Genomic DNA, 23,936 nt, shown 5'->3' on the forward strand with positions numbered 1-23,936 from the left:
TGCCATTTTTGCCATTTAGCGCAAGCCTCACGATGAATTGGACGGAAACTTCAAACTTGAACCACTCTTCCAAACTGCACAAGATTTCGGGTTCCCTGGCAAAAAGGTGTATCCTTCATCAATATGTAAATGGAGAGAAAAAAGGCCCAAGGAGGCACCTAGTGCATTACCCTAGGAAGCAAGTCGCACCTCACAAAAAGTGGGGATAGTTCGGGGGGGGTCTAATGGATGGCCGCTCACCTGGAGCGTATATTAAATACCCATATAACCTCAATCTGAGGTTAAGAAGGATTCTGTGCAGGCCCGCAGGTCTCAGGATAGGTCCAGATGGGAATCCTGTAGATAAACTGGATTGCAAGGAAAAAGTGACCTTCACCCAGGTGCTCAGAAGTCCAGAGAGATCTCACAGCCAAATAATGGAAGTGGATTAAAGTTCAAGCTTTATTGGTTCACAAAAACAATAACGCGTTTCAGGGTTAGCATACCCCCTTCAGATAGACAGATTGGTTAATCTGAAGAAGGGGTATGCTAACCCCAAAACACATTATTGTTTTTGTGAACCAATAAAGCTTGAACTTTAATCCACTTCCATGACTTGGCTGTGAGATCTCTCTGGACTTCTGAGCGCCTGGGTGAAGGTCACTTTTTCCTTGCGATCCAGTTTATCCTGCATCAAGGTATTTTGCTCTATTCATTTGTACATGTCTGTTATTCCAAAGTCAGCTTAACTGGTTGGCATCTAAGGATGAGCCAGCTCGTCCTGACAGGGCAAGCAGTGTATGACACAGGCTCCTGACAATACTGGCCAGCCCCCAGCAGCGTATTTTGGTCACTTTGTATACCCTAAAAAAGTAAAACATGTATAAAAACTGATCAAAAAGTCCCATCAAAACAAAAACTGTACCGATAAAAACTGCAGATCACAGCACAAAAAAAAGAGCCTACATACATCTCTGTATATGGAAAAATAAAAAAATAAAGTTATAGGGGTCAGAAGATGACAATATGACACACTGATTTTGGTGCATGTAGTTATAATTATTATTTTTTTTAAGTAGTAAAATAAAACCTATATAAATTAGATTTCATTGTAATCGTATGGACCTACAGAATAAAGATATGGTGTCATTTTTTCCAAAAAGTGCACTGTGTAGAATCGGAAGCCCCCAAAACTTACACAGTGGCATTTTTTTCCCAATTTTGCCCCACAAATATTTTTTTTTCTGGTTTCACCGTAAATTTTGTGGTGAAATGATTGATATCATTATAAAAGTACAATTGGTGGCGCAAATGAAAGCTCTCATATGGGTCTGTATGTATAAAATTTAAGGCGGTGATGAGGAAAAAAAATGAAAGTACGAAAACCCTGCTTCCTTAAGGGGTTAAATAATTGTTGTTTGATCTCTCTCTCTCCTTTTTGCTAATTCATTTATAGTAAGGCTGTTATTTGAACAAACTAATTATAAATTTAGATCATGTCGCAGGATGTTGCTTGCGAGTTTGCCTTAAAGGGAGATTCTACACCTGGTCCCTCAAGAAATTGGTGTGTCTCGTAGGAGGAGGTTAGGATAAACTAAAAAGTAAAAAATTTCTGAGCGAGAAACATTGGTTTTGGTTGAAGAGGTACGTGTTACAACTAGAGATGAGCGAACTTACAGTAAATTCGATTCGTCACGAACCTCTCGGCTCGGCGGTCACTGACTTTTCCTGCATAAATTTGTTCAGCTTTCAGGTGCTCCGGTGGATACAGTCCTAGGAGAGTCTCCAGCCCACCGGAGCACCTGAAAGCTGAACTAATTTATGCAGGATAAAGTCAGCGACCGCTAAGCCGAGAAGTTCATGACGAAACGAATTTACTGTAAGCTCGCTCATCTCTAGTTACAACAAAATGGCAAAATTATTATTTTTTTGTTTGTTTTTTTTCCCCCATTTTCAAAATTGTATCCTTTTATTTTATTGTGTTTGTATTAATGTGTTTGCAATATGAAGTCTTTTTTTCTGGTTTATGTTTGTGATTATGTTTAAAAAAATAAACATTTAAAATGCAAAATCAACCTTTAATTGTGAAGTAACCTAAGGGAAAACACTGTGCAATGACATCACATATTAAAAAGCCACTTCCAAGTTTGAAGAGCCATGCTTGCTTTGATTTAAACAGTGTAGCGTCTGACACTTTTCTACGTGTCCCTGCTAGCAGTCTAAGATTTCTTGCAAAACAAAAAAATTGTAATTCATACATACAAGTCCACTGCTTAAACTGGTGTACAGTACACCAAACAGACAACTTTGCAAAAGCATCCACCAAAAAAATAAATAAATAAAACGCAGCACAAATGCAAAAAGGTGCAATTGCGCAAAATTTGTAGAAGACAAAAGTGGTGTAAAGGCAATGATACATTTCCCCCAGTGTGTGCACACAGCCTTATAGAGCCATCACACCCCCGCCCCCAACTCATACCACCAGGATTGCACTTCAATAGCTGGGATCAAGGTTCTCAGATCCTAACTGTGAGAGGAGGGTTAGCGACATTTAACCCCTTGGCCAAAAATCTGCTATTTTGGACCTCGGCATTTGTTTATAGGAAAGGGGCTTTTTTTTTTAACCCATTAAGGACACGCGCTGTAAATTTACGTCGATGCAGGGATTAACTTAAAGGGGTACTCTGCCCCTAGACATCTTATCCCCTATCCGAAGGATAGGGGATAAGATGTCTGATCGCAGGGGTCCTGCCGATGGAGACCCCAGCGATCTCGGCTGCAGAGCAAACCCTTTCTGTGCGTAGTGACGGGCGATACAGGGGCCGGAGCATCATGATGTCACGGCTCTGCCCCCTCCATACTGGTCTATGGGAGGGGGCCTGGCAGCAGTCACACTCCCTCCCATAGACTTGCATTAAGGGGGTAGGCCGTGACATCACTAGGGGCGGGGCCATGATGTCACAATGCTCCGGCCCCTGCATCGCCCGTCACTACGCACAGAGCAAGCTTGCTCTGTGCAGGGACGACAGCGGGATGCCGCAGCCGAGATCGCAGGGAGTCCCCAGCGGCGGGACCCACGCAATGAGACATCTTATCCCCTATCCAAAGATGTCTAGGGGCGGAGTACCCCTTTAACAAACATCGCCGTACATTTACAGTGCAAGGGTTTGGGATCACCCCGTTTCCTGACACTGTGATTAGGACGGTATGGCTGCTGTTATCTATGCAAATCCCTAATCCTTAATTTAGTCCTCAAATGTGCATGGTGCTCTCTCACTCCGGAGCCCTGTCGTATTTCAGGGCAACAGTTTAGGGCCACATATGGGGTATTTCCTTTATTAGGAGAAATAGTGTTACAAATTTCGGGGGCTTTCAGCTCATTTTACCGCTTATGAAAAGGAAAAGTTGGGGGCAATACTTTTCATTTTAACAAGAGGTGTCACATGTCGGTGGTTTCCACTGTCCTGGCAACATGGGGGCTTTGTAAGTGTGACATGGCCCCCCAAGAACTATTCCAGTCAAATTCTCTCTCCAAAAGCCAAATAGCGCTTCTCCCTTCTGAGCCATGTTGTGCGCCCGTATAGCACTTTATGATGTATTTCAGTATTTTGGGAGAAATCGGGATACAAATTTTGAGGGGCTTTCTCTCTTATTTTACCTCTTGTAAAAAATATAAAAAATCTGGGGCTACAACAACATGTTAGTGTAAAAAACAAATTTGATATTTTGACTTTCCTTCCCCACTTCGCTGCTATTCCTGTGAAACACCTAAAAAGGTTAAACTCTCTTAATATCCTCTTGAGGGGTTCAGTTTTTAAAATGGGGTCACTTATGGGGGATTTCTAATATAAAGGCCCCTCAAATCCACTTCACTGGTCCATGAAAAAAAAATTGAAATTTTAGCGAAAACTTAAAATATTGCTGCTAAACTTTGAAGCCCTCTAATGTCTTCAAAAGTAAAAGTGTCTACTTTATGGTGCCAACATAATCAATATGTCATTTATATGGCATGACTGTTTTCCTTACAAGAATTTGAAGTTTAGAAAAATGCAAATAGTTCAAACAATCTCAGAATCAGACTGATAAGAGCTTTTCAGAGATGTTAAAGGGGTACTCCGCCCCTAGACATCTTGTATCCAAGGATTGGGGATAAGGAGGAGATTTACCAGAACCTGTCCAGAGAAAAAGTTGCCCATAGCACCCAATCACCTCGCTTCTTTCACTTTTAACAAGGCCTCTGCAAAATGAAAGAAGCGATCTGATTGGTTGCTATGGGCAACTTTTCCTCTGGACAGATTTTGATAAATCTCCACCATGGAGAGCAGCACTGAGAAGGGTAAAACATGTCTGGCCACCAACTTCACTCATCGGACTTCTGAAATTACGATGCAGCTGGTCCGACGAGTGTCACCGAAGCCCTGCAACTTCTATGGTTCATGATCAGCACTGATCATGGCATCTAAAGGGTTAAAGAAGTCTCACGTTAAAATTTTTTCCAAAATGCCTGGCCTGCAAAAAGGACAATAAAGAGGACTCGCCTGCCCCATCTTTCCTGTGGTCCCGGTGTCTCGCTCCCTTCCTCCTCCTCTGTTGTATTCTTCCTGTTCCAGCCGTGATCAGCAAATCGATGGTTGCAGTAACATCCCACCTCAGCCGGCGATAGGCTGAGCGACAGTGCAATGTATTGAGCCATGGCATTGGTTGCCTAGGCTCAATGCATCACACTGCGGTGCAACCTATCATCGGGGCAGCTGACCATGGTGGGACCAGGAGGAAGATGGCAGGGGAGGAACGGAGTGAGATACCGGGACACCGGAGGCAAGAGAGTCCTCTTTATTGTTTTATTTGCTGGCAGCCCAGGCATTGGGGGGAGGAAAAAAAAATGTACTTGTGAAATCTCCTTTAATGGCAGACATCCTGCACTCACTTTATGATGTAAAATGTATGTCATGAAGCGCCAAGTACTGAGGCACCATGACATTCATTTTCTTCATGTGTCCTCTAGAAGCTAAATGAAAGTGAAAAAAGCTGAAAAAAAAATCTTTATTATGTACAAAATACTTATGTGTCATACAAGTTGCAGTGACCATCAGGTTGACCATTACTGGTCATAACGCAACCACTTTCATTAGCTGTGATGCAGACATGGAGACAATGCCTCTTCATGGGCAGAATCTCTGTGTAGCTCTTACGTTATAGGGATTTTCCAAGATCTGGAAAATATTAACTAAAGGAAGGAAATGCCATAAAATAAGATAACCTCCTACTGCTCGGCAGCAGCGAGGAGCCCATATACCCATGTGACTGCTGCAGCCAATCACTGGTCTTAGTTGTGTACAGCTCAAGTCTGTTGAAGTCCGATCACGTGGGAACAAGCACGCAACTGCAGAGGCCAAGTAACCAAGGCCCGAAACAGCGGTGCTTGAGCACTGGGGGAGGAATCTATCAGAAGTAACTGATGTTTTGTTACTTCCTACGTTAGCCAAATGTTGGCAGTTCTCAGAAAACCCCTTTCACCCATTTAGAAAATGTTTTTTGAAAAAAAGTTTATTTATCCCATGTCCCAAAAGAACTGAATAAAAAACTCTAATCAAAAAGTTGCCTTCCAAAACTGTCATCTCATCCCAGTAAACCTTCATATGCATATTATTTTTCTTCCCTCTCCCGTTACTAGGGAGGCAGGGAAGCTCGGCGTGCTGGTTCCCGCCTCCATTGAGCACTTAAAAGATTCAGCAATATAGCAATGGAGGCCAAATCTTCATAATGGCTGGACCAATTTCAGAAAGTCATAGCTTTTTGTATACTTGTTCCCCTGCAATATGACCCAGGTTATTGGGTTCAGCACGGGTGAACAGCCGGGAGGCTGCTGCCACGGAGTTTCCAAGCAAAATTACTCTCGGCAATTCCATAGTCTGAACCTGGCCTTACCATTTTAAAAACAAAACACTTTTCTTTGCACCTGTATACAATAGCACAATCAACTACGCTTTTGTATACAGCAAAAGTAAATGTAATAGAACGAAAACACAACGCAGAAGTCCAGATTAAAAAAAAAAATAATAAAAAAAAAAAAGAAAACTTACCCCTATCCGCAGAACAAGTGTCTGATCATGGGGGCTCTGACCTCTGATCTGCCTGACGCCCCTGTCTCCTCCCACAAGTGAAGCTGTATGTCGACCATTGCACAAAGCGGTGCCGACAGGCCCCCTCCATGCATCTCTATGGGAGAGCTGGAGATACAGGGTTCGTGCATCTCAGGCTCTCCTATAGAAGTGCATTGGGGGGGTGTGAAGGGAATGTCAGCCACTGCTCCATGCACAGCTTCATTTATGGGGAGAGCCGGGGCGCCAGATCGCAGGATAGGGGATAAGTTTTTCTAAACTAGATAACTCCTTTAAAGAGTGCCTATATACTCAACTAAACTGTCCCTAATCCCCCCCCCCCCTCCCCATCTGTCCCCGTCTATATATGTACCCAAAACCGCCTATAATACCTTTTCTTCCCCATTCCCAGTGGCTGCTCAAGATCCTGCCCTGACAGAGGAAGGGGGCATGGCCCGGCAGGTACGTCGTCACCTGATGCCTGCTGGGGCGCACTTCCGTCCTTCTTACTCTTCACTCAGAGATATATATATATATATATATATATATATATATATATAGATAGATAGATAGATAGATAGATAGATAGATAGATATCTATCTATCTAAAGCCAATTACCTTGCTGCTCCCTGCTGAAGGCCTCGATCAGACTCAGGTGTGGCAGACCCGATCCTCCTCTTCTGTGCAGCCGTGCACTACACTGACATTTGACCAGCACTCACCGGCTCTCCTTGCAAGGAGGAGCAGCCTGATGACCCGGCTGGCCAGTTCAGAAGCGGCCGTGAGGCGGGGATCTGCACTGTGCTCTTCAGTGTCCAGCTGCACTGATATTTCTGACTCATACTGCCAGGCCGGCATGAGTCCGAACTCTATGCGCAGGGACATGTGTTGGGACCCCCTAGTGGTTGTTTTTTAAGAGTAAAAAAAATATATATATATAAATTACATTTTTGTTAATCACATGTAATTAGAAAGTTGTTTCTAATACATTGATTAACAAAGTATAAAAAGTTTTTTTGGTGACAGGTACTCTAACCTTATAACTGTGGTCATAGAATCATAACCCCAACTTTTTGCTGTTTCAAGCCCCTGCAGGGATACAAAAAATAAAAATAAAAAAATTTAAAAAAATGAAAATAAATAAAAATGTCAAATCTTAAAGACCACAATGAGCCACATTTAAATCCTTTTACATTGTCATCCAGAGTACTGCCACTTTAAGGGTACGTTCACACTGTGAAGTGAAGTTTAACATCAGTGTGAATGGATCTTCTGCGACACCCGTGCACACTGAGCAATTTCAGCGGCGGACGAATGCACCGCTGAAATTGTTCCGCGCAAAGAAGGGACATGTTCCTTCTTTACGCGGAATTCCACGACCTCTGCATAGCCATCAATGGTAACGGCGCAGGCCAGGCGGTCCTACCTGCCAGACAATCTCTGCTCGTTGAATTTTGAAAGTGGAGATTCAGCTTCAATTACATAGTGTGAACGTACCCTAAGGATTAGGCCCCTTTCATGCTGTTTAGTGCTGCATTGATGAAAACATTCGGGTAAAGTTATTAAAAAAAAAAAAAAAAAAAAAGGGCAAATTTCTTTCATAAACAGCACCACTCCTGTCCTCAGGTTGTGTGAGGTATTGCAGCTCAGCTCCTCTAAAGTCAGCAGAGTCAAGTTGTAATACTACACAATAACTGAAGACAAGAGTGGCATTGTTAATTAAATAAATTGGCTCTGTTTTTCTATAGCTGGATAACCTGTAACACAACCATTGACTGATAGGGAGTAAAGTAATCTAGTGTATACTGTTATGTCCGCAAATGTTACACAACTATTGGTGTCCATTTCATTTAGCAGGATCTAGAAGCGAAGTCTACTGAAGTTTCTGATCCTGCAAATAAAGCGTACACGCTAAACAAAGCAAAGAAAACGCAGTATGGACGGGGCCTAAGTTACCTCTATGACAGCACAGGTTAGGGATATAACTCCAGCCTATTGTGAATTGTAAAGGGGAAGTGCATTATTAACCAACATTTTACCCCATTGAGGCTTCATTATCTCTATGACATCACAATCGACACCTATGATGTCATATGGGGGGTGTGATGTCATTATCCCATTGTTGATCTTAACCTCTTAAGGACCCAGGACGTACGGGGAGATCCCCGCACCGTGGGCTTTAAGGACGTCCCCGTACGTCCTGGCGTTTTCCGGTCCCTGCCGCGCGCCAGGCAGAGATTGGAAGGGGATGCCTGCTGATATGCTTCAGCAGGCATCCAGGGCACACGTGGAGGGGGTCCATGTAGGCCCCCCATGTCAGCGATCGTTGCAAATCGCATGGGAAATCACCCCTGCGATCTGCGGCGATACCGGGCTGATCGGGTGTCTGGGACCCGACCGCCCGGTAATTTTGCATGATCCCGGCTGTCACAGACAGCCAGGACCATGCTGAAGGCTAGGAGCGAGGTGGCAAGCCTGCCACCTCCTCCTATCTCCTGCGATTCCTCGGTTAGCTAACCGACCAATCGCAGGGGGGGACCACGCTCCTAGCCTTCAGCATGGTCCTGGCTGTCTGTGACAGCCGGGATCATGCAAAATTACCGGGCGGTCGGGTCCCAGACACCCGATCAGCCCGGTATCGCCGCAGATCGCAGGGGTGATTTCCCATGCGATTTGCAACGATCGCTGACATGGGGGGCCTACATGGACCCCCTCCACGTGTGCCCTGGATGCCTGCTGAAGCATTTCCTCCCGCCCTGCCCGGCCCCTGGAAGTCCGAAGAGGAAGACCGGAGGACGCGGCAGTGGACGGGGGAGTGCTGGGGCCCGGCCCCGGTGCTTACCTCGTCCCTGAAGACCCGGATCTCGGTGATGAAGACGGCGGCGGCGACAGGTGAGTTCCTCTTCAGCCGCGGTCGGGCCCTTTACAGCAATGCACGTCGCCGTAAAGCGACATGCATTGCTGTAATGGGACCCTGTATACTACAACTCCCAGCATGCCCAGACATCCCTTGGCGTCTGTGCATGCTGGGAGTTGCAGTTTTGCAACATCTGGAGGTCCACAGTTTGGAGACCACTGTGCCCTTCCAGATGTTGCAAAACTACACATCCTCAGCATGCCCTTACTGTCCAGGCATGCTGGGAGTTGTAGTTCTGTAACATCTGGCCCTTCAGATGTTGCAGAACTACAACTCCCAGCATGCCTGGACAGTTTTGGCATACTGGGAGTTGTAGTTTTGCAACATCTGGAAGGGCACAGATTGGGAACCACTGTATTAGTGGTCTGCAAACTGTAGTCCTCCAGATGTTGCAAAACTACAACTCCAAGCATGCTGGGAGTTGTAGTTCGGCAACATCTGGCTCTAAAGATGTTGCCGAACTACTACTCCCAGCATGCCTGAGAATGTTTGGGAGTTGTGGTTTTGCAACAACTGGAGGCACACTGGTTGGGAAACATTGTCTGTTTCCTAACTCAGTGTTTCCCAACCCATGTGCCTCCAGCTGTTGCAAAACTATAACTACCAGCATGCACTGATAGACTGTGCATGCTGGGAGTTGTAGTTTTGCAACAGCTGGAGGTTCCCCCACCCTTTGAATGTACAGGGTACATTCACATGGGCAGGGGGCTTACAGTGAGTATCAGGCTGCAAGTTTGCGATACAGCAAATTTTGCGCGGCAGCTCAAACTCGCAGCGGGAAACTTGCTGTAATCCCCCTGCCCATGTGACTGTACCATAAAAACACTACACTAACACAAAATAAAAAGTAAAAAAACACTACATATACACATCCCCCTACACAGCCCCCCTCCCCTCACCAATAAAAACAAAAAGCGTCTGGTACGCCACTGTTTCCTAAATGGAGCCTCCAGCTGTTGCAAAACAACTCCCAGTATTACCAGACAGCCGTTGACTGTCCAAGCATGCTGGGAGTTTTGCAACAGCTGGAGGCACCCTGTTTGGGAATCACTGGCGTAGAATACCCCTATGTCCACCCCTATGCAAGTCCCTAATTTAGGCCTCAAATGGGCATGGCGCTCTCACTTTGGAGCCCTGTCGTATTTCAAGGCAACAGTTTAGGGCCACATATGGGGTATCGCCGTACTCGGGAGAAATTGCCGTACAAATTTTGTGGGGTATTTTCTCCTTTAACCCATTATGAAAAGGTGAAGTTGGGGTCTACACCAGCATGTTAGTGTAAACAAATAATTTTTTTACACTAACATGCTGGTGTTGCCCTATACTTTTCATTTTGACAAGAGGTAAAAGGGGAAAAAAGCCCCCCAAAATTTGTAATGCAATTTCTCCCGACTACGGAGATACCCCATATGTGGGCGCAAAGTGCTCTGGGGGCGCACAACAAGGCCCAGAAGGGAGAGTGCGCCATGTACATTTCAGGTGATTTGCACCGGGGTGGCTGATTGTTACAGCGGTTTTGACAAACGCAAAAAAAAAAAAAAAACACATGTGACCCCATTTCGGAAACTACACCCCTCACGGAATGTAATAAGGGGTGCAGTGAGAATTTACCCCCACTGGTGTCTGACAGATCTTTGGAACAGTGGGCTGTGCAAATTAAAAATTTCGTACAGCCCACTGTTCCAAAGATCTGACAGACACCAGTGGGGGGGTAAATGCTCACTGTACCCCTTGTTACGTTCCTTTTTTTTAATTAACATATGCAAAAGTCGTGAAACACCTGTGGGGTATTAAGGCTCACTTTATTCCTTGTTACATTCCTCAAGGGGTCTAATTTCCAAAATGGTATGCCATGTGGTTTTTTTTTATTTTTTTTGCTGTCCTGGCACCATAGGAGCTTCCTAAAGGCAACCTCCCCCCCCAAAAAAACCATTTCAGAAAAACGTACGCTCCAAAATCCCCTTGTCGCTCCTTCCCTTCTGAGCCCTCTACTGCGCCCGCCAAACACTTTACATATATATATGAGGTATGTGCTTACTCGAGAGAAATTGGGCTACAAATATAAGTATACATTTTCTCCTTTTACCCCTTGTAAAAATTCAAAACTTGGGTCTACAAGAACATGCGAGTGTAAAAAATGAAATTTGTGAACTTTCTCCTTCACTTTGCTGCTATTCTTGTGAAACACCTAAAGGGTTAAAACGCTGACTGAATGTCATTTTGAATACTTTGAGGGGTGCAGTTTTTATAATGGGGTCATTTGTGGGGTATTTCTAATATGAAGACCCTTCAAATCCACTTCAAAACTGAACTGGTCCCTGAAAAATTGTGAGTTTGGAAATTTTGTGAAAAATTGGAAAATTGCTGCTGAACTTTGAAGCCCTCTGGTGTCTTCCAAAAGTAAAAACTCGTACATTTTATGATGCAAACATAAAGTAGACATATTGTATATGTGAATAAAAAAAATATTTGTAATATCCATTTCCCTTACAAGCATTTCTAATTTTTCATCAAAATTTTGGGATTTTTCACCAAGAAAGGATGCACGTTACCCCAAAATGTTACCACTATGTTAAAGTAGAATATGTCACGAAAAAACAATCTCGGAATCAGAATGATAAGTAAAAGCATTCCAGAGTTATTAATGTTTAAAGTGACAGTGGTCAGATGTGCAAAAAACGCTCTGGTCCTAAGGTGTAAAATGGCCTGGTCCTTAAGGGGTTAAAGGAAGCGTACACAGCCTCCTTGAGGGGGATAAAGGGGTCTTCCAGGCATTTGTCACCCCCACAGTGTTCGCAGTTACTAAGCACCAAGAATTGAACATGAGTCACTAGAAGGGTTGACAGCTCCAGGGTTCCCCTTTAATACAGAAGGAGGTTTTTATGTGACGGTTTATCTTCAGCAGTCTCTAAAGTGTAAACCTCCAAATGTCACAAAACTACAACTCCCAGCCTGCCCGGACAACAAGGAGAACCCCAATTCCCCTCAGGCGCCCCCACAGCCACCCCAAACCCAGGCCCCCACAGCCGCCCCCTCTTCCCGCGCTTTTCTCAGTCTCTGCGCTCACCATGAAGGCCTGCCCGCACTCTCCGTCCCCGTCCTCTCCGGTGCCCGTTAACTGAGCCCACAGCACCGACCTCGCAGGAGACTCCTTGTTTGCGCACAACACACGGCGGTGACTCTGCAACCCTGCTGTCGGTGACGTCATCGGCCTGCAGCTATAGAGACGTGACAAAACACAGGCTAGAGCGTCTAAAGGCGGGGGCGTGTCGGGTCACGTGACTGGCTTGCGTTTCAGGCCCGGCCGGGTGGAACGCATTGCTCTGTTCGCCATATTGCTGTTTATAGATGCCTTTGTATAGACGTCAGGATTTTACTATATTATGTTCCGGTTTTTATATCAATGTAGACTTGTAGCTTTTTGCTGTTTGTTGCTAAATGTTGTGTATATGTTGTGTGTCATTTTCTCTGTCCAAAATGTTCCAACATTAATTTCTATCTATGTATATCTCTAGGGCAGTGGTCTTCAACCTGTGGACCTCCAGATGTTGCAAAACTACAACTCCCAGCATGCCCGGACAGCCAACGGCTGTCCGGGCATGCTGGGAGTTGTAGTTTAGCAACATCTGGAGGTCCGCAGGTTGAAGACCACTGCTCTAGGGCCTAGCCTTAGCTAATGAATTTGGCGCGCATGCACACACGTAGATCATCAACTAAAACAAAATGTACAAATAAAAAAATATAATAAATTTAGGATTTTTTTATCGCTAGGTGCAGAACTGTAAACTATTAACCCCTTAAGGACGCATCCAATTTTCATTTTTGCGTTTTGTTTTTCCCTTCTCCCCTTTAAAGAGACATAACTTTTTTATTTTCTTTCCCCGAAGCCATATTGGGGTTTGTATTTTGTGCAACCCATTGTACTTCGTAATGACACCTTTTATTATTATTTTTTTTTAAAAGGGGTATTCCGGGATTTTTTTTTTTTCCACTGTGCTACATGGGCTTTAAAGGAGTAGTCCAGTGGTGACTCAGTAGTGAACAACTTATCCCCATTCCAAAGATAGGGGATAAGTTTGAGATCGCGGGGGGTCCGACCACTGGGGCCCTCTGCGATCTCCTGTACGGGGCCCTGACAGCCCGCGGGAAGGGGGCGTGTTGACCTCTGCGCAAAGCGGCAGCCGACACGCCCCCTCAATACAACTCTATGGCAGAGCTGAAGCGCTGCCTTCGGCAATTTCCGGCTCTGCCATAGAGATGTATTGAGGGGGCGTGTCGGCAGCCGCTTCGTGCGGAGGCCAACACCCGCTATCTGGCCGGAGAGCCGGGGCCCCGTACAGAGAGATTGCAGGGGGCCCCAGCGGTCGGACCCCCCCGCGATCTCAAACTTATCCCCTATCCTTAGGATAGGGGATACGTTTTTCACCACTGGACTACCCTTTTAAGGAGTGAGCCCTTTTTGCATTTGCACTTGCATTAATAACTCTGGGATGTTTTTACCGATTATTCTGATTCCGAGATTGTTTTTTCGTGACATATTCAACTTTAACACAGTGGTAAATATTCATCGTCACTTGCATCCTTTCTTGGTGAAAAATCCCCACATTTTATGAAAATTTTGAAAAGTTTGCATTTTTCTAACTTTGAAGCTCTCTGCTTGTAAGGAAAATGGATATTCCAAATAAATTATATATTGATTCACATATACAATATGTCTACTTTATGTTTGCATCATAGAGTTGACATTTTTTGACTTTTGGAAGACATCAGAGAGCTTCAAAGTTCAGCAGCAATTTTCCACAAAATTTTCTAAATCGGAATTTTTCAGGGACCAGTTCAGTTTTGAAGTGCATTTGAGGGATCTTCTTATGAGATATACCCCATAAATGATCCCATTATAAAAACTGCACCCCCTAAAGTATTCAAAATGACATTCAGTAAGTGTTCAACCCTTTAGGTGTTTCACAGGAATAGCAGCAAAGTGAAGGAGAAAATTCAAAATAGGAAATACCTCATATGTGTATGTGAAATGCTCTGTGGGTGCACTAGAGGACTCAGAAGGGAAGGAGCGACAATGGGATTTTGGAGAGTGAGTTTTCTGAAATGGTTTTTGGGGGTATGTCACATTTAGGAAGCCCCTATGGTGCCAGAACAGCAGAACCCCCCCCCCCCCCACATGGCATACCATTTTGGAAACTACACCCCCCAAGGAACGTAACAAGAGGTCCGCTGAGCCTCAACCCACACACAGATAATGTGAATAGCAACTAAGGAAAATGATAAATAATAGTAAAAATATTCTCATAGTCCGTCTAGGACTGATAGTACCACTGACTCGCACTTATAGCGGTCCCAATCACGATATCACTACAGTAACAAAAATACACAAATCCTCAAGTATTTTTATGTATGATTCATCAATTTGTTACCTAAAGATTCAAGAAATACATAATAAAGAAAATCCACTTGTAGATCCAAGGAATATATGGAACAAATCCACAGGCAAACATGAATGAACTGTGCCTGTGGCTCAAAATATATGAGTCACATGCATAAAACCCCAGTCCCGACGCGTTTCTTCAGGTGTCTGTTAAACCACACTCTAGTGACACCTGCTTCCTCAGGGGAATTAAAGGGGGAGATATAATCTATAATAGCAAAGTCTGACAGCAGATGTTGCTAGTATTACTACAAACCACACTCACAAAAACACAATAACTCATAAGTGGTAACTCAAGGTCAGTGGACCCCAACTCATAAGTGGTAACTAAAGGTCAGTGGACCCCTTTATAGTGTCTAAACATTAGTGTCATGGTGTCCTTCCCAGCGGGTGTGAATTAATCCCATTCAGTGTCTTGTATAGCCAGGGGACCTAGAGAAAAACACAGATGGAGAGAGGGGCAAATAGTAAACAAATCTGCTGAAGCTTACCCCAGTACTAGTGCACAAGGTCCATACATTAAGCGCATCGCTACTTACATGACCGCTGGGGGTATCTGAGAGAAGACGCTATCTATAATACAAGAATATGCCGAGGCAGACTCAGTACATGCTACCATTACAACGACTAACTCATAAAACAAGCTACAATATTCATAAAACACCAGTTATGATTATAGGTTAAATCACTTTTGCCTCATGTTAATATTTATCTAAAAAGAAAACGCATCAAACTGCACATATTGTGAATTGGCCCCAACCCACTTAAACTTTCTAATGAGTTTACCTAGGTGAGGACCACCAGCAGCTTCATAAGATGGCTAGGTGCAATGATCAAACACCCAACTCAATCATAGGAAAGACTTCATGGGAAACATAGGCCACCTAAGCAAAGGATTTAAGTTATCTATTTATATACTCATGCCTGCCACATCAGTTAAACCAAGTTAGCACTAGGCATACACAAGAACCTCTGCTTTATTCTCTAGTGATAACCTATTATGCTCTATGTAAGCAAAAAAAAAATCCTGGAGTGCTTCTTAAAGGGGTACTCCGGCCCTAAGACATCTTATTCCCTATCCAAAGGATAGGGGAAAAGATGTCTGATGGGGGAATTCCCGCTGCTTGGGACCCCCGCTATCTCGCATGCAGCACCCTCCTCTGGGAGCTGCACGCAGCGCTGCAGCCTCGGAGTCTGCCAGGTCACAACTATGGGGCCTCAGTATTGTGACGTCACGACTCCTCCCCCGTGTGATGTCACGCCCTGCTCCCGCAATGTAAGTCTATGGGAGGTGACATGACGGCTGTCCCACCCAGCGAATATGACATCACAATGTCCGGAGCAGGGTTCTTAGCTTCGCCCATGCCCTAAGCAACTAATTTGCATATACAGAAAAAGAAGAATTATGGCAGAATGGAGCGACGGATCAAGATGCAGTAAGTATCACTTTGATCAGTATAACCCGCACTACAAGCCTGTATGACAGGTTAGTGTGGGTGATACTGATGATAGATTTCCTTTAAACAGTACCTATCATCAACTAAACTTTTCCTCATCCCCTTCCCTGACTCTAACTTTCTCTATTTCTGTGATTATTTCTAGTTAAAACCCCCTGTAAATACCTTTTTTCCTCTATCTTCGGCAGCTCAGTTTGGAGCTGTGTACGAGGGGAGGACGTGGGCATGGCCCGGCAGGTGTGACGTCATCTGATGCCTGCCAGGGCCGGCTTCTGCCCTTCTTCCTGTATGCTGCGCTCCCTCTCGGGAGTGCGCATACAGGCTGAGTACAGGGCAGGGACGGCAGCCTCTGAGTCTCCTCTTCTCTGTTTGGTTATACACGTGCCATACAGAGAGGAGGAACGTCATAGGACAGAACTGCGGTGTCCTGCAGGGATATACGCACAGCGCTCGCTCCCGCTTGTCTGATTGACAGACGGGGAGCTGTGCTGAGTATGCAATTTTGGACTCAACAGCCAGGCCAGCGTGAGTCTGAAATCACTGTAAAAGCTGGCAGAGGGGGGCTCCTAGGGAGAACCCTAGTGGCCAAACTTTCAAAACGAAAATACACATGAAAATAAACATTTAGTTAATCTATATATATTAAACTATAAAATCTAAAAAAAACTTTTGATGAGAGGTAATCTTTAAGGACCAGGGCGTACCAGTACGCCCTTGGTCGTTGGTGCTTTAGGACCGAGTGCGTACCTGAACGCCTTGGTCCCATTACCAATGTTTGAAGTGTGCTTGTGCGCAGTCAGAGCTCCCAGTTAATGCTGGGCATCACCGATCGGGACAATGCCTGGCATTAACCCTTTAGATACCACGATCAAAGTTAATTGCGGTGTCTAAAATGCGGGGTTAACGATCCGGTAAAATCACAATGTCCCGATCGGTTGAGTGGACGTCGTGAGGACCCTTACCTGCCTCCTCGCTGTCCGATCAGTCCTCTGCTGCTCCAGGAAGCCTCACCAGGCTGGAGCAGCAGAGCACCGATAACTCTGATCAATGTTATGCTTTGCTATAACATTGAACAGTGTATGCAATCAAAAGATTGCATAGAATAGCCCCCTATGGAGACTAAATAAAAAATTAAGTGTAAAAAAAAAAAGTTCAGAAAAGTGAATTAACCCCTTCCTAATACAAGTTTGATTTGGTACCGCCGCGTGTATAAATGTCCGAACTATTAAAATATAAGGTTAATTAAACCGCATTTTTTGGTCACTTCATATACCATATAAAATTAATAAAAAACGATCAAAAAGTCCCATCAAAACAAAAATGAAACCAATTAAAACTACAGCTCACGGTGCAAGAAATGAGCCCTGTATGCAGAAAAATTAAAAGGTTATAGGGGTCAGAAAATGACAATTTTAAACATACAAATTTTGGTGCATGTAGTTAGAATTTTTTTAAAGTAGTAAAACAAAAAAAAACTAAATAAATTGGGTATCCTTGTAACCATATGGACCTACAGAATAAAGATAAGGTGTAATTTTTACCAAAAAGTGCACTGTGTAGAAACGGAAGCCACGAAAAGTTTTTTTTATTTTTTTTATTTTGCCCCACAAATAATGTTTTTTGGTTTGCTGAAGAGTTTGATATAAAATAAATGATGTCATTACAAAGTACAATTGGTGAGGCAAAAAACAAGCTCTTATATGGGTCTGTAGGTGCAAAATTTAAAGTGTTATGATTTTTAGAAGGGGAGGAGAAAAAAAAGAAAATTGGCCTGGTCCTTAATGGTACTCCACTGGGAAAAAATTTTTTTTAAGTCAACTGGTGCCAGAAACTTAAACAGATTTGTAAATTACTCCTATTAATAAATCTTAATCCTTCCAGTACTTATCAGCTGCTGTATGATTCATAGGAAGTTCTTTTCTTTTTCAATTTCCTTTCAGTCTGACCACAGTGCTCTCTACTGACAGCTCTGTCCATGTCAGGAACTGTCCAGAGCAGGATAGGTTTGCTATGGGAATTTGCTCCTAATCTGGACAGTTCCTATAATGGACAGAGGTGTCAGCAGAGAGCACTGTGGTCAGGCAGAAAGGAAATTTTAAAAGAAAATAACTTCCTGTGTATCATACAGCAACTGATAAGTACTGGAAGGATTAAGATTTTTTAATAGAAGTAATTTATAAATCTGTTTAATTTTCTGGCACCAGTTTATAAAAAAAAAAAAAGTTTTCCAGTGGAGTACCCCTTTAACCCCTTAAGGACCCTTGACGTACGCGTACGTCAAGACACCCTGGTACTTAAAGACCCATGACGTACGCGTACGTCATGGAGAATTTCGGCCCCCGCCGTGCGCTGGGCGGGGATCGGACCGGCATGCCTGCTGAAATCATTCAGCAGGCATCCCGTGCAAACACCCAGGGGAGTCATCAGACCCCCCCCCCCCATGTCGGCAATCGCGCCAAATCGCAAGTGAATTCACACTTGCGATTACAGGTCTATGGTGACCCGGAATATAAGGGGGATCGCGGTTGTCTGAGACACCAACGATCACGCTGAAGGGATAGGAGTGAGGTGGCTTGGGTGCCACCCCTCCTATCCCTGCTATTGGTGGTCTAGACGCGACCACCAATAGCAGATCGGGGGTGGGGGGGGTTAACTTTCGTTTTCCCCGTCCTGCCCACCCACAATAGGCGGGGCAGAACGTGGAAACGATGGGGACCGGCGTCAGAGTCCACTTACCCATCCGGACGGGTGTCGGAGGCAGCGGGCGACGGAGATCGGCGGGTGGCGATGTCGTGCGGCTGGATCCGACGGAAGCCGGTGAGTTGCCTAGCAACATCTGGAGGGTACAGTTTGAGACCACTATATAGTGGTCTCTAACTGTAGCCCTACAGATGTTGCAAAACTACAACTCCCAGCATGCCCAGACAGCTGTTTGGGCATGCTGGAATATGTAGTTTTGCAACAGCTGGAGGGCTACAGTTAGAGACCACTTTATAGTGGTCCCTAAACTGTAGCCCTCCAGATCTTGCAAAACTACAACTCCTAACATGCCCAAACAGCTGCTTGCTGTCTGGGCATGCTGGGATTTGTAGTTTTGCAACAAGTGGAGGACCACATTTTGGAGGTCACTGTTGCCCTCCAGATGTTGCAAAACTGCAAATCCCAGCATGCCCAAACAGCTGTCTCGGCATGCTGGGAGTTGTAGTTGCGTACCTCCAGCTGTTGCATAACTGCATCTCCCAGCATGCCCTTCGGTGATTAGTACATGCTGGGAGTTGTAGTTTTGCAACAGCCGGAGGCACACTGGTTGGAAAATACTGAGTTAGGTAACAGAACCTAACTGAAGGTTTTCCAACCAGTGTGCCTCCAGCTGTTGCAAAAGTACAACTCCCAGCATGCACGGTCTGTCAGTACATGCTGGGAGTTGTAGTTTTGAAACAGCTGGAGGTTTGACCCCATGTGAACGTACAGGGTACATTCACACTGGCAGGTTTACAGTAAGTTTCCTGCTTCAAGTTTGGGCTGTGGCAAATTTTTCACCGCAGCGCAAACTCCTAGCGGGAAACTCACCGTAACCTGCCAGTGCAAATGTACCCTATAAACACTACACTACACTAACACATAATAAAGGGTAAAACACAACATCTTTCATAAAGAAAATAGAACATCGGCACTCACCAGTTCGGCCAGTTGAAAGTCTTTGTTTATTCAAACATACTCACATAAGGAATACAGAGGAAGAGGGTGGTGGGGGGACAGTGAATGGCGACCGTCCGGCCAGACGAAGCACGCCAAAGCGTGCAAAACAGAAGCTCGGTCGCCATTCACTGTCCCCACCACCACCACCGTCTTCCTCTGTATTCCTTATGTGAGTATGTTTGAATAAACAAAGACTTTCAATTCTATTTTCTTTAGAGCACCACCGAAGGCACCTTATGCTACACTAGTATCCACCCGACATCCGTAGTTCCACTAGGAAACGCAGTGCAGCTGTTGCAAAACAACAACTCCCAGCATTTCCGGACACCCACTGACTGTCCAGGCATAATGGGAATTTAGCAACAGCTGGAGGCACCCTGTTTGGGAATCACTGGCGTAGAATACCCCTATGCAATCCCTAATTTAGCCCTCAAATGCGCATGGCGCTCTTTCACTTCGGAGCCCTGTCGTATTTCAAGGAAACAGTTTAGGGCCACATATGGGGTATTTCCGTACCAATTTAGGCTTCAAATGTACATAGTGCGCTCTCTCCTGAGCCTTGTTGTGCGCCCGCAGAGCATTTTACGCCCACATATGGTATATTTCCATACTCAGGAGAAATTGCACTACAAATTTTGGGGGGCTTTTTCTCCTTTTACCACTTATGAAAAGGAAAAGTTGGGGGCTACACCAGCTTGTTAGTGTAAAAATAAAAATGTTTACACTAACATGCTGGTGTTGCCCCATAGTTTGTATTTTTACAATTGTTAAAAGGAAAAAAAGACCCCCAAAATTTGTAACGCAATTTCTCCTGAGTATGGAAATATACCATATGTGGGCCTAAAATGCTCTGCGGGCGCACAACAAGGCTCAGGAGAGAGCGCACTATGTACATTTGAAGCCTAAATTGGTGATTTGCACAGGGGTGGCCGATTTTACAGCGGTTCTGACATAAACTCAAAAAAAGAAATACCCACATGTGACCCCATTTTGGAAACTACACCCCTCATGGAACGTAAAAAGGGGTATAGTTAGCCTGAACACCCCACAGGTGTTTAATAAAAATTCTTCAAAGTTGGATGGAAAAATGAAAAAATAGTTTTTTTTTCACTAAAATGCTGGTGTTACCCAAAATTTTTCATTTTCACAAGGAAAAATAGGAAAATAGCCTCCCAAAATTTGTAACACCATTTCTTCTGAGTAAGAACATACCCCATATGTGGATGTAAAGTGCTCTGCGGGCTTACTACAATGCTCAGAAGAGAAGGAGCGCCATTGGGATTTTGAAGGGAAAATTTGTCCGGAATTGAAGGCCATGTGCGTTTACAAAGCCCCCATAGTGCCAGAACAATGGACCCCCCCCCCCACATGTGACCCCATTTTGGAAACTACTCCCCTCATGTATTATAATAAGGGGTACAGTGAGCATTTACCTCCCACAGGTGTCTGACAGATTTTTGGAACAGTGGTCCGTGAAAACGCCAGTGGGGTGTAAATACTCACTGCACCTCTTATTAAATTATGTGAGGGGTGTAGTTTCCAAAATCTGGTCACATGTGGGGGGGGGGGGTTCCACTGTTCTGGAGCCACGGAGGGCTTTGTAAACGCACATGGCCCCCAACTTCTATTCCAAACGAATTCTGTTTCCAGAAGCTCAATGGCACTCCTCCTCTTCTGAGCATGGTAGTGCGCCAGCACAGCACTTGACGTCCACACATTGGGTATTTCCATACTCAGAAGAGATGGGGTTACAATTTTTGGGGGTCATTTTGTCCTATTATCCCTTGTAAAAATGTAAAATTTTGGGGAAAACTAGCATTTTAGTGAAAAAAAAAATGTACGCATCCAAGTTTAACGAAAAGTCGTCAAACAGTGTGGGGTGTTAAGGCTCACTGGACCCCTTGTTACGTGCCTTGAGGAGTGTAGTTTCCAAAATAGTATGCCATATATTGTTTTTTTGCTGTTCTGGCACCATAGGGGCTTCCCAAATGGGACATGCCCCACAAAAACCATTTCAGAAAAACTCACTCTCCAAAATCCCATTGTCGCTCCTTCCCTTCTGAGCCCTCTACTGTGCCCGCCGAACACTTGACATACACATATGAGGTATTGCCTTACTCGAGAGAAATTGGGTTACACATTTTAGGAAGATTTCTCTCCTTTTACCCCTTGTAAAAATTAAAAAAACTGGGTCTACAAGAACATGCCAGTGAAGATTTGAAGATTTTGAATTTTCTCCATCAATTTGCTGCTATTCCTGTGAAACACCTAAAGGGTTAACAAACCTTTTGAATGTCATTTTGAATACTTTGAGGGGTGCAGTTTTTATAATGGGGTCATTTGTGGGGTATGTCTAATAAGAAAGCCCTTCAAATTCACTTCAAAACAGAACTGGTCCCTGAAAATTTTCGATTTAGAAAATTTTGTGAAAAATAGGAAAATTGCTGCTATACTTTGAAGCCCTCTGATCTTCCAAAAGTAAAAACATGTCAACTTTATGATGCAAACAAAAAGTAGACATATTGTATATGTGAATCAATAAATAATTTATTTGGGATATTCATTTTCCTTATAAGCAGAGAGCTTCAAAGTTTAAAAAAAAATGCAAAATGTTAAATTTTTTCATCAAATTTTGGAATTTTTCACCAAGAAACGATGCAAGTATCAACAACATTTTACCACTAACATAAAGTAGAATATGTCACGAAAAAACAATCTCGGAATCAGAATGAAAGGTAAAAGCATCCCAGAGTTATTAATGTTTAAAGTGACAGTGGTCAGATGTGCAAAAAATGGCCGTGTCCTACAGTGAAATTTGGCTGGGTCCAGGGGTTAAAGGGGTACTCCGGTGAAAACCTTTTTTCTTTTAAATAAACTGGTGGCAGAAAGTTAAACATATTTGTAAATTACTTCTATTAAAAAATCTTAATCCTTCCTGTACTTATTAGCTGCTGAATACTACAGAGGAAATTATTTTTTTTTTGGAATTCTCTCTGATCACGAGCACAGTTCTCTCTGCTGACGTTATAATAATAATAACGCTTTATTTATTGGTTTCCTTCGTGGGATTTGAACCCAAGTCCCCAGCACTGCAAGGCAGCAGTGCTAACCACTGACCCACCATGCTGCCCTTAGCTTACATCAGGTATGCACGGTTGCTAAAATGGACAGAGATGTCTGCAGAGAGCACTGTGCTCGTGATGTCATCAGTGTTCCAAAAAGAAAGGAATTTCCTCTGTAGCATTCAGCAGCTAATAAGTACTGGAAGGATTAAGATTTTTTAAAAGAAGTAATTTACAAATATGTTTAACTTTCTGCCACCAGTTGATTTAAAAGTAAAAAGGTTTTCACCGGAGTACCCCTTTAAGGCCAAAAGGGGCTTGGTCCTTAACCCCTTAAGGACCGGGGGTTTTTCCGTTTTTTCCATTTTCGTTTTTTGCTCCTTGCCTTTAAAAAATCATAACTCTTTCAAATTTGCACCTAAAAATCCATATGATGGCTTATTTTTTGCGCCACCAATTCTACTTTGTAATGACGTCATTTTGGCCAAATATCTACGGTGAAGCGGGAAAAAAAATCATTGTGCGACAAAATTGAAAAAAAAAACCAGCTGTTTTGTAACTTTTGGGGGCTTCCGTTTCTACGTAGTACATTTTTCGGTAAAAATGACATCTGATATGTATTCTGTAGGTCCATAAGATTAAAATGATACCCTACTTATATAGGTTTGATTTTGTCGGACTTCTGGAAAAAATCATAACTACATGCAGGAAAATTAATACGTTTAAAATTGTCATCTTCTGACCCCTATAACTTTTTTATTTTTCCGTGTATGGGGCGGTATGAGGGCTCATTTTTTTGCGCCGTGATCTGAAATTTTTAACGGTACCATTTTTGCATTGATAGGACTTATTGATCACTTTTTATTCATTTTAAATGATATAAAAAGTGACCAAAAATGCACTATTTTGGACTTTGGAATTTTTTTGCGCGCACGCCATTGACCGAGCGGTTTAATTAATGATATATTTTTATAATTCGGACATTTCCGCACGCGGTGATACCATATATGTTTATTTTTATTTACACTGTGTTTTTTTTTTTTATTGGAAAAGGGGGGTGATTCAAACTTTTAATAGGGGAGGAGTTAAATGATCTTTATTCACTTTTTTTTTGCAGTGTTATAGGTCCCATAGGGACCTATAACACTGCACACACTGATCTTCTATGTTGATCACTGGTTTCTCATAAGAAACCAGTGATCAACGATTTTGCCGCATAACTGCTCATGCCTGGATCTCAGGCACTGAGCAGTCATTCGGCGATCGGACAGCGAGGAGGC

The 23,936-nt window shown here is 43.8% G+C and overlaps 1 protein-coding gene across 2 annotated transcripts in view; it reads right to left on the reverse strand.

The window, feature by feature from the left end:
- The window catches only part of OSER1 (oxidative stress responsive serine rich 1), a 32,258-nt gene extending 20,005 nt beyond the window's left edge, over nucleotides 1-12,253 (reverse strand). The window contains exons 1-2 of one of the 2 annotated variants that reach the window (XM_056547914.1): nucleotides 12,066-12,253; nucleotides 7,118-7,170 (exon numbers count right to left, since the gene is read on the reverse strand). The gene's annotated coding sequence lies outside the window, so the exon portion shown is untranslated. The remainder of the gene's footprint in view (nucleotides 1-7,117; nucleotides 7,171-12,065) is intronic. The other variant, XM_056547913.1, reaches the window with a different exon arrangement.
- Between the last annotated feature and the right edge of the window lie 11,683 nt (nucleotides 12,254-23,936).

This window comes from Hyla sarda, chromosome 12 (assembly GCF_029499605.1).
Source record: "Hyla sarda isolate aHylSar1 chromosome 12, aHylSar1.hap1, whole genome shotgun sequence".
Lineage (NCBI taxonomy): Eukaryota > Metazoa > Chordata > Amphibia > Anura > Hylidae > Hyla > Hyla sarda.